The sequence below is a fragment of the Heterodontus francisci genome, chromosome 15 (genome assembly GCF_036365525.1).
Source record: "Heterodontus francisci isolate sHetFra1 chromosome 15, sHetFra1.hap1, whole genome shotgun sequence".
In the NCBI taxonomy this organism is placed as follows: domain Eukaryota; kingdom Metazoa; phylum Chordata; class Chondrichthyes; order Heterodontiformes; family Heterodontidae; genus Heterodontus; species Heterodontus francisci.
This window is the reverse complement of record NC_090385.1, coordinates 51,664,359-51,676,391: the sequence shown is the minus strand read 5'-3', so window position 1 is coordinate 51,676,391 and position 12,033 is coordinate 51,664,359. Positions and strand designations below refer to the sequence as shown.

The 12,033-nt window shown below is 42.0% G+C and overlaps 1 protein-coding gene across 2 annotated transcripts in view; it reads right to left on the bottom strand.

The window, feature by feature from the left end:
• The window catches only part of LOC137377884 (probable E3 ubiquitin-protein ligase MID2), a 318,774-nt gene extending 308,205 nt beyond the window's left edge, over nucleotides 1-10,569 (bottom strand). For both annotated transcript variants that reach the window (XM_068047960.1, XM_068047963.1), the window contains exon 1: nucleotides 10,389-10,569. The gene's annotated coding sequence lies outside the window, so the exon portion shown is untranslated. The remainder of the gene's footprint in view (nucleotides 1-10,388) is intronic.
• Nucleotides 10,570-12,033: the final 1,464 nt, after the last annotated feature.

Here is a 12,033-nt window from a genome sequence, read left to right as displayed (position 1 = left end):
ACTGTGTCAACTCATCTCGTCTCCTGTCTTTGAAGAAAAGCCCACTAAATTAATTCTCAATGCCGTCTGAAAAGAACTATTCTAAAATATCCCAGTGAGCCACCTACGTGCACTTGGAGGCCAAACTGTATGCCAGTTTTGGAACACAACATATCTCATCTGCTATTTCTTCAAGAATGAGCAAGTATTCAGCTCAAGTGTTTTTTGTCTGTAATAGAGCTCTAAAAACAAAAATCCCTTTATTTTTCTGGTTAACTGGTATACGTGTGTGTTTGAGTATGAGGGGCGAAGGTAAAAAGGGAACTTTAATATTTCAATCTGTGTGTTTATGCTTTACTTCATTACTGGTTAAGTCTTGTACTATAATAAACTGATAATTTTGTTGTTTATTAAAGAAACCTGTTTGGTATGTTTTATTTTGGGATAAAAGTAAAATCGATGATTGACCCTATTGGTAAGTGGAAAAAAATTTAAATATTCGTTGTGACCCGTGGAGAAGTGGACCTAGAACAAACAGTGTACTCCTTCCACCTCGGTCGTAACACTAGAAATTTCAGTGTCCCCCTCTGACAGGTGCTTGAAATGTATCCTTAGTAGTGAAGGCACCAGCCTGGATTATGTAAAAAGTGTGACCTCCCTCTGATCCTGCACACTTCAGCAGTGTCAGCGCCAGAGGTCACCGGCAGGTCATAGATTTTCAGGCCCAGTATCTTTTCTCATCCATAAAGATGTGCAAAATATCAACACTTTATTCCGGGCTCAAACTGAGCATTTTCAGTATTGGCCCTACAAATTGAATTTAGCCCTACATACCCATCAGAAACCAGGACAGTAGAAAATTAAAATCAACCAGAAACTTACCCACTGATGTCCCATCTGGATTTTGCCATCTTTAATCACACCATATTTTTCTGAGCAAGCAGCAGGGTACCCACCTGGAACTGGCAGGGTCCTTCTTTAACTATGTGGATTGAAGTGCAGCACAAAATGGCCAAAAGAGACGTCGCATTTGATATCTTGCTCTTTTCTGTGTTTGCATGACTGCTCACTATGCTGTCACTCAAAGCTTAGGGGGCATGTTTCCAAAAGTGGAACTAAGACAGATCCAGGCAGCCATCTGAATAAAGCCCACACACATGCAGAAATTGTGAGTCTAATTTCTTCATGCTTGGGGTATAAAACATAACAAAAGTCATCCTCAGGACCTATATGCAAGTCCGTAAAAAGTTAAGAGCCATCAACAGATAAGATTGTTCACACTACTTTATAGGAAGTGGATGTGTAAACTATACATTGAAAATCATAGTCTTCACTTCCTATCAAATAATCTTGAATAGTTGCCAAGAATACACAATAAGCAACAGGGAACACAGAATCAATGGCGAGAAGGATTTTTGCTCAAAAGAGCAGGAAGTAGTCAGTATAGGTGGAGATAAGAAATAACAAGGGGCAGAAAATGCTGGTGGGAATAGATTGTAGGCCCCCGAAAAGTAGCTATGCTGTTGCACAGAATATTAATCAAGAAATAAGAAGTTTGTAAGAAAGGCAATGCAATAATCACAAGGGACTTAAATCTTCATACAGACTGGGCAAATCAAATTGGCAAAAGTAGTTTGGAGGATGAGTTCGTGGAATGCATTCGAGACAGTTTCCTAGAACAATACGTTGTAGAACCAACCAGAGAAGTGGTTATTTTAGATCTTGTTTTGTGTAATGAGACTGGGTTTAATTAATAATCTCACAGTAAGATCCTCTGGGAGAAATAAATATAATAGAACATTACATTGAGTTTGTGAGTAATGTATATAAGTCTGAAATTAGAGTTATGAACTTAAATAAAGCCAATTACATTGGTTTGATGATCGAGTTGACTAAGGTAGATTGGGAAATTAGATTAAAAGATATGACAGTAGATGGTCAATGACGAACAATGAAACAAATATTTCATAATTCTCAATGAATCTATATTGCATTATGAAATTAAAGACTCCATGGGAAAAGAGATCCAATCATGGCTAACTAAAGAGGTTAAAGATAGTACAAAAGCAAAATACTGTGGATGCTGGAAATTGTAAATAAAAAAAGAAAATACTGGAAATACTCAGTAGGACAGGCAGCATTAGTGGAGAGAGAAACAGAGTTAACATTTCAGGTCTGTGACCTTTCAACAGATTTATGAAAAGTGTCATGCAGGCACCCACCTGCCAAGAATGAGGCATATTAATTTCACCACATGGACATTAAATTTCAAATTGTTGCTGGGAAGAAGAGAAGGCCTGTTACAAGGGGTTGCCAGGCCCCTGGCTGGAAAGACATCTTTGCATATTAACAGACAGTGTTTGTAGACAAAGGACCATTCCCTGACACATACAATACACAGAACCAAGACATGGTCAGACCAGTTAGTCACATGTTTAACATAAGAACATAAGAAATAGGGGCAGGAGTAGGCCATTTAGCCCCTCAAGCCTGCCCCGCCATTCAATAAGATCATGGCTAATGTGTCCCAGGCCTCAACTCCTCTTTCGGGCCAGCTCCGCATAATCTTCAACTCCCAGAGATTTCAAAATAACCTGCTTGGCAACCTGGGGGTGTCTGAATTGCACAGTTTTGGACTGAGAGCCTGCAGAAAGCAGAATGCTCCAGGACTGAAGAAGACCTCCTGTCTGTCTGTCAGCTCCCATCTCTTTCTCACAGAACTCCAAAACCCACTGAAGACACATGAACCCCAAGAGAGAAAAGTCTCCTACAGTGAACAAGGTTTAAGAAGAATACTGGGCCCAAACAAAAAGCAAGATCTACCTACAATCAAGGACAATACAGTGAGCTCAAAGAACCGTAACAACAACTCTTCAGATATTGCCTCAAACCTTTCCACTTTATTTTCTTCTGCTCTTTCTGTCCCTCTCTGCATGTGTGTATCGCATATGCTAGCTTGGGTGCGTTGTGAATCCGTAGGCCTTAACTGAATTAGAGTTTAAGTTTAAGTTTAATAAAATTTCATCTTTCTTCTTTAAACCTGAGAAAGCCTGTTAGTGCTCGTTTCTTCACCTTATAATTGGAAAGCGGTGAACATGGATTCACCAAGGCGGAGCTAAAAACACTGTGTTTAAAAATAAAACCTTGTTACAGTAAGACCAGGTGAAGGCTGAAAGGGAACCCCTAGATCTCTTTCTCACCTGGTCGTAACAAAAGTCATAGACCTGAAATGTTAATCTGTTTCTCTATCCACAGATGCTACCTTGCCTGCTGAGGTTAAGGCTAGTATTTTATTAAAAGAAGAGGCTTACCAAGAAAAGTAGTTGAGGGAGTTTCAAATACCAAAAAAGGATAACCAAAAAATTGATCAGGAGGGGGAAAATAGAATATGAGAGGAAACTAGCCAGAAATATATAAACAGATTATAAGAACTTCTACAAGTATGCAAAAAGGAAGAGAATAGCAAAATAAGTTTGGGTACCATAGAGGCTGTGACAGGAGAAATTATAGTGGGGAATAAGGAAATGGCAGAGACGTAAACAATTTAAAAAAATCTGTCTTCACTGTAGGAGACACAAAAAAATACCAGAAATAGTGAGGAAACAAGGGTCTAATGGCAGTGATTAATATTAGCAAAGAAAAAGTACTGGAGAAATTAATGGGGCTGAAAGACAGCAAATCCCCTGGACATGATGGCATATATCCTAGGGTTCTAAAAGAGGTGGCTGCAGAGATAGTGCATGCACTGGTTGTGATCTTCCAAAATTCCCTAGATTCTGGAATGGTCACAGTGATTGGAAGGTAGCAAATATAACATCACTATTCAAGAAAGGAGGTATAGAGAAAATGGGGGACTGCAGGAAAGTTAGTCTGACATCAGTCATTGGGAAAATGCTGGAACCAAGTACAAAGGAAGTTGTAACAGGGCATTTACAAAATCATAATATGACTAGGCAAAGTCAACATGGTTTTATGAAAAGGAAATCATGTTTGAAAAATCTATTAGAATTTTTTGAGCAAGTAACTAGCAGGATAAAGTGGAACCAATGGATGTGGTATGTTTGGATTTTCAAAAGGTATTTGTTAAGCTGTCACATGAAAGGTTGTTTCACAATATAAGGACTCACGGGGTTGGGGTAATATATTAGCATGGATAGAGGATTGGTTAAAAGACAAATCAGAGAGTAGGAATCAATGGGTCATTTTCAGGTTGGCAGGCTGTTACTAGTGGGGTGTCGCAATGATCAATGCTGGAGCCTTGGCTATTTATAATGTATATTAATGACTTACCTGAAGGTACTGAGTGTAATTTGTCCAGGTTTGCTGAAGATACAAAGCTAGGTGGGAATGTAAGCTTTGAGGAGGACACAAAAGAGTTTACAAAGGGATATAGGCATGTTAAATGACTGGAAAAGAAAGTGGCAGATTTATTTTATTTATTTATTTAGAGATACAGCTCTGAAACAGGCCCTTCGGCCCACCGAGTCTGTGCTGACCAACAACCACCTATTTATACTAACCCTACAGTAATCCCATATTCCTTACCACCTACCTACACTAGGGGCAATTTACAATGGCCAATTTACCTACCAACCTGCAAGTCTTTGGCTGTGGGAGGAAACCAGAGCACCTGGCGAAAACCCACACAGTCACAGGGAGAACTTGCAAACTCTGCACAGGCAGTACCCAGAATCGAACCCAGGTCCCTAGAGCTGTGAGGCTGCAGTGCTAACCGCTGTGCCGCCAGATGGAATATAATGTGGGGAAATGTGAGGTTATTCACTTTTGTAGGAAGAATAGAGAAACAGAATATTTTTAAAATGTAATTTTAAATGTTGGTATCCAGAGGGATTTGGATGTCCTTGTACAAAAAACACAGAAAGTTAATAAATAGGTACAGCAAGCAATAAGGAAGGAAAATGATATGTTATCCTTTATTGCAAGGGCGCTGGAATACAACAGCATGGAAATCTTGCTAGGCCTTTGGTGAGATCACACCTGGAGTATAGAGTGTAGTCTTGATCTCTGTACTTAAGGAAGGACATACTTGCCTTAGAGAGGATGTAATGAATGTTCACTAGATTGATTCCCAGGATGAAAGGATTGTCCTATGAGAAGAGATTGAATAGAATGGGCCTATACTCTCTGGAGTTTAGAAGAATGAGAAGTTATGTCATCAAAATGTGCAAGATTCTGGGAGGACTTGGCAGGGTAGACACTGAGAAGCTGTTACCCTGGCTGGAGAGTCTAGAACGCTGGGTATAGCACCAGGCCGGCATTTTAACCCCCTGCATGCACCATTGCTACCAAATTGGCAGGGTTAAAATCAGGACTGTAGTGTTGCAGTATCCATAACAACAACAGTGCTGAGCAGGATAGGCAGTCAAAGGAGATAGAAATTACGAGACACTGCGTTGCTGAACTGCTATTCCTTACAGTACCAATCAGATGATGGGCAGAAGGGGGCACAAGATGACTCCATCACCAACAGAAGGTCTGTCAAATTATAGGAAAATTGGTCAAGAGACAGTTGAACAAATGTTTGCTCCATTTTTCTGCCCCTTTTTCTGCACTATTGCTGAAGGCTCTGTCTCTGACTGGAATGTAGATCCACAGTGCTGGCAGATCTTGGAAACCTCACGCAAGTGGCTTTTCTTCATGTGTGATCCTAAACTGCGAGTGTGAGCAGAACATTCAACCATGGGTGGCATCACAGTGTGCCCTATCCTTTTCTTACACATTGTCCACACACAAACATTTTGTAGTGAGGCTCACTGGATAATGATCGGGAGCAGGAATACTATTTCCCCATAAACAACTCATCAATGCTGATACTAAAGCAAAATACTGTGATGCTGGTAATCTGAAATAAAAACAGAAAATGCTGGAAATACTCTGCAGGTCTGGCAGCATGTGGAGAGAGAAACCGAGTTAACGTTTCGGGTCTGTGTTCTGATGAAAGGTCACAGACCTGAAACATTGTCAGAAGTGTTGGAGACTAGGTCAGCTGCCTGGAGGCGGCCTCCCAGCACCAGGCCGCCTGGTGGAGCAAACATTTGTTCAACTGTTGGTGATGGAGTCATCTTGTGCCCCCTTCTGCCCATCCTCTGATTGGTGCTGTAAGGAATAGCAGTTCAGCAATGCAGTGTCTCATAATTTCTCTCTCCTTTGACTGACTATCCTGCTCTGAGGCCCTCCTGCCTGCCTGGCTTCAGCTACAGCTGCAGGCTGCCCTGTGGAGGGGTTTTCCTTCCACAATAGTGGCCTGGCTGCTGAGGGCACTTAAAATGTTAAAAAGTTGGAGAGAGGGCACCTCCAATTTGTGGTGCCCTCTCTCTGTTACCTGAAAAGGCAGCCTGCCGTTTCTTCAGTGTTATAAGGTCTCCAACTGGCCCTCCAGCTTCGAGAGCCCAGCCACCATCCTTAATTGGATGGCGAGCCCATCCTCTGGCCACTAATTGACCAGTTCAGGGAAAAATCACTTCCAGGTGACTGTTTCCCATACCATGTGGGGTTCTGACCCCTATTTCTCCCCGATCTCGGGGTCCTGACCCAAATGGCAAAACTTTGCCCCTTAACTCTGTTTTTCTCTCCAGAGTGCTGGCAGACTCACTGAATATTTCCAGCATTTTCTGTTTTTATTTCAAATTCACAGCACCTGCAGTATATTGCTTTTATATTATTGAACAGTGTGTTTTCCTTTGGAAATTGAAGATATTGGGATTTATATTTCAATCAATAATAAAAGATACCTGATAATTAGCCTAGAGAATTTAATTCAGATCTTTTCAGGTGAGTGGAAGGATGGAGAAGGTTAGGACAGATCCAATGGGATAGGAGAGCATGTGGGTTTCTTTGAATGTCCAGATATGACCCCAAAGTATCAGAAATTAATTGGACCGATTGCTCACTTCATTGCTCAAACGCCACATTGTGTGGGTGTGGCTGGTCCAGACAAAACTGATTAAGTTAGTTTGTCTGTAGACAAATGTGACAGACGAATTAGGCTGACCAATGAACTGAGATTCCATAAATGTGTGCAAGGACTGATAACAGGTTCAGTGCTGGCAAACTCATACAGAGAAATCTGATGTGTTGAATCAATCAGACAAACAGCATATCTGTCTCAGACAGTATTGACTGTCCTAGTACTGTCTGTGTCCACATTAGGACTGATTCACCTCCTGCATCTACAACAGAGCTAACTTTGCTGGCACTGACGTCCCGTTTTAACCTGAGGTATGTGGAGTCTGGAATGGAAGGGTAGTGCCATAGGGGCATAAAAGCAGGAGATTCCCAGGCACAGTGCCACCAACTGAGTGGTGCTTCTATGCATCTGAGCCCCATTGGACTTAAATGGGTGAATTGTAAAAGCTGGCAAAAAGATCAAGGAAATGCATCTAACACATCATGCCATTCATTAGGCTTTAATGTGCTAGATGCAAGTTTCATTGATCTTTTTAGTGCAGTACCAATGATATAAATATGGAAGGTAGTGAGGAAACCCAAGGCCTGTTTTTTACTTCTGTATGATTCCCCAGTGGCAGGATGAAGCGAGGTTGCTGACTGCTATATGTCTAGAGAAAGGTTGGCAGCAAGCAGGATCAGAGGCAGAATTGCACAGGTAAGTTCTTTTAAAGAAATAATTGAAATAGGATTGTTCCTTCTGGCCCCTCTAGGAAACGTTGGGTCTCCTCTGCCCTGGGGTTTTCCCCCTCCATCGACTGTGATGGTGTGCTGTGCTCCCCCGCCTCCTCACTTACCTTACTGGGAACTGTATTCCTGGTTATTTCCCATCCCTGCTCCCTGGGTTCCATGTCATCCACATTGGCTTCAGGTAGGAGTCATTGTGGAGAAATTAAAATGAGGCCAGGAGTTGAAATGGCCCCATCTCACACTGCAGAGGTCCGGCAGATTGCCACCGCATTCACGCCCCAAGTTAAAAATTGAGGCTTACGTGCATTACTCTGGCCAACTTGTTTTTAACCTTTCTTGTGTTTCCACAACAAGCTCTGGGCTAAGCCTGTTCTCCCCTCCCACCACTATAAAATAGTTTTGAATATCTGTATCAGAGCGAGTATTTTACCTACAGGAATGGACAGCTAGTAGTGGCTGGACCTTTTTTCTTTCCTTTTTGGCCTCCTTGTCTCGAGAGACAATGGATAAGCCCTTAGAGGTGGTCAGTGGTTTGTGGAGCAGCACCTGGAGTGGCTATAAAGGCCAATTCTGGAGTGACAGACTCTTCACAGGCGCTGCAGGTAAAGTTGATTGTCAGGGCTGTTACACAGTTGGCTCTCTCCTAGCACTTCTGTCTCTTTTCCTGCCCACTGCTGAGTCTCTTCGACTCGCCTCTGTTCAGCCCTGCCTTTTACCTGCAGGAATGGACAGCTAGTAGTGGCTGGACCTTTTACCCCAAAATAAACATCTAACCTCACTATCTATCTGTTCGAGAGCAACAGGATGTAAAATGTGCATTGTCTGTTTTCCATTTGTAATTCTTGTAGGAGTTTTGTTATTTGGGGTTCCAACATGATTCAATTTCCTTCTGCCTCTCCACCTCTCAGGGTCTCTGGTGTAAACGTTTGTTTACAGGAAACCTCAGCTCTTATTCCATTTAATGGTCAGTTACAGTAAGTTCAGGAGAAACTTCCCGAGCACAGACCCGGCCTCAATTCCATCCAAAGTTGTTTTCCTTCATTAGGTGAGCTGTGTGTGATCTTGGTTAGGTTGTCAAATGGAGCAACTGGTTGAAAAATAATCTTTCTTAAAAATCATACGGTTACTCTTCAGAAGGAAGAATTGAGTCAGTGAATCCTGCTCTAGGGTTATGCAGCTTCTGCTATCTGATCTTACAACAGTATCATTACTAAAAATAGTCCACATGGCCCAGACAGTCCTTCCATCAAGGTTTAATGAGACGTGGCTTTTCTCAACTCTTTCATTTTCCCTGCTCCTCTCTTGAAGGCACTGGAACTCACTAGATTGATTCCTGGGATGAGAGGGTTGTCCTATGTTGAGTGGCTGTGCAAATTGAGCCTATACTCTGTGGAGTTTAGACAAATGAGAGGTGATCTAATTGAAACATATAAGATTCTGAAGGGTCTTGATAGTGTAAACACTGAGAAGTTGTTTGGCCTGGCTGGGAAATTAAGAACACCAGGGCACCATCTCAGGATAAGGGGCCGATCATTTAGGACAGAGATGAGAAGTAATTTCTTCCCTCAGTGGGTTGTGAATCTTTGCAATTGTCTACTCTGTCATTGAGTATATTTAAGACTGTGATAGACAGATTTTTGGTCTCAGGGAATCAAGGGATGTGGCGACTGGGCAGGAAATTGAAGCAGAAGATCAGCCAAATCTTATTGAATGGTGGAGCAGGCTCAAGGGACCATATGGTCTACTCCAGCTCCTATTTCTTATGTTATATTCTTATGTCTCACTGTGGAACAGTTCAACGGGTGCTGGCAGTCCTCCAGTACCTCACCTAATTAGCAATTCTTTATGAGTCAGCCTAAACAAAGAGTGCTGGCAGGTTGTCCGACTGTGGAGGGCATCACAACTGTGCCCAATCCTCTCCTTAATTACACACGCATGCATGCATTTTCCATCTAACTTTTACCTTTCCAGTTTGTAGTGGGTGGTGGGTTCTATGGTTCGAAGGTAACCGCAGTAACACCTACTACCACCTGAGCTCCAATCATCTAGCTGTACAGAGCAGCAGGGTCTTTGCTGATCTGTGTAACTCAGGACTACAACATGCCGCACATTCACCTACTGAGCACTTGGCTCTTTCAAAGAGGAGATTTTTTGATGGGAGAAATAGTGGGTGAAAATGTAAATTATAAAAGAGAACCTACTAACATGTAATTTTCTAAAACACACCAATACTGTTGCATAGTTCAAACCCATGATTCGTCTCCTTGCTATAAAATAACACTGTGGGCCATACAATCTGTTAGTAGCACAAAGTACCTTTGCAATAGCTACAAATGTGCAGAAAGTCGGTCGTCATACTAGTCGGTTGTAACTAGTGCCATACCATGCAATTTAAATACAGAATACAACATATCCTTCAAACATCCTGTCTCACTTGATAACCCTTTCTCACTGGCGCTGAAAGACTAAAATCTTAATATTGGCTCAGTATCAAATTCTAATTTAAAAGGTTTAGGTGTACACTTTTACCATGCACGAATCCCAAGCTGTGGAAAAGCAGATGTAACATTCTCATTTGTGCCTTTAATGAGCTTCTTGCTGTTAAAAAAGTATTTGACAAAATATTTAAAAGTTTTCATCAAAGTAATGCCCTGGACAAGCCCAACAATTGAATCATTAATACACCATTGTGCTGCTGATTTCTCATTGGCAGGAGCAGGGCTTTCTCTATTCTTTATTTCTTTATATCTTACCTTCCATCCAACTGTGTTCACATCCCTCTCCAACAGTGTTTACTTCTCTCTGTATCTCTTCCCTTTCCGCTGCCTTTCTGGCAACAATGTAAGTGAAGCTCAATCCCTTTGCTGTGCTCCCGTCTCTCTGTGCAAGAGCTTTTCAAACTATGCTCATTCACTCTACTCTCTCACCCACCCATTCCCATCACATCGGCAAATGGCAAGGCGGGAGCATAGATACACAACCCAGAGCTCAGTGACCAGCTTCCCAAGGGACACGTGACTAAAGCTGCCAGAATGACTTTCATCTCACAAGCAGCTGGGATCAATTAAAATGCTGCTTCACTGCAGTTGGCTGGGCCGCGGATATCCTCCCACCCTCTGCTGATTGCCTTTTGCCTAGTTCTAGCTCTGTAGGAAGCATCAACATTCTTTGTGCTATTAATCCAACTGTCTGGAAACACTCGGGGTAGAGGAAAAACAATGGAATTCTCTTGCTGCTATATATGGTCACACACCATCCACTTTAACAGTCTCAGAGGAAATCATTTCTTGAACTGTTAGCAATCTAAATTTTAAAAGAGATTCCACTGCCTTAAGCAAATCAACAGGGGGAAAAAAATCTATATTTCTGCATTTAAGGAGGGTAATTTATTCTTGTTTTTTACATCCCCCTCCAGTTTTCTCTCATGTTCTCCTCTTTCAGTCGGGCTGGCACTCTTACCTCTGAGTAAAAGGCCGTGGGTCAAGGCCCTCTCCAAAACCTTGAGCACATAATCTAGGCTAAGACTTCAATGCAGTGGTGAGGGAGTGCTGCACTGTCGGAGGTATTCTCTTTCAGATGAGACGTTAAACAGAGGCTCAGTCTGTTCCCTCAGGTGGATGTAAAAGATCCCACAGCACTACTTTGAAGCAAAACAGGAACGTTCTCCTTGACCATTTATCCCTTATCCATCACTAAACAAAAACAGATTATCTGGTCATTATCCAGATGTGGATCTTCGTTATATGAAAATTGGCCACCATATTTCCTAAATTACAACAGTGCCTCTGCTTCAAAAGTGTTTCATTGCCTGTAAAGTGCTTTGAGACCTCCTAATGTTGTGAAAGGCACTATATAAATACAAATTCATTTCTTTCTTTTGGGTACAGTTCTGTGTGTTTTCCATAGTTTGATCAATTGGGAATTCTTCATGGCTTATTCAAACATTAAAGACACATAAGCTTGATCCTGCTTAATCTGATACTTACATACATGTACTTACCCATAGTTCAGTGAGGGACTGTTTCCCTTCCTAGGGCCACTGATGCTGATTGTAGTACCTCAGCTGAGCTCAGCTAATTTAGCACAAACTGGACATTAAGTCTGTGACCTTGCTGGTCTGTATCCATATGTCATGCTGGGCCCCCACCTGCCAAGAATGAAGCATATTAATTTTCCACATGGACATTAAATTTCAAATTGTTGCTGGGAAGAAGAGAAGGCCTGTTACAAGGGCTGCCAGACATGGATGGAGGACATTTCCATACCAATAGGGACAAGAGAAGCTACTTCCCTTAACCACTTATCCTAAAATGGACTTTGATCACCAGTATAGTGTGTAAGAGGAGCATTCCAGAGACTGCTAAGGTGATACAATCCACAAACTGGTTAAACCAGCTG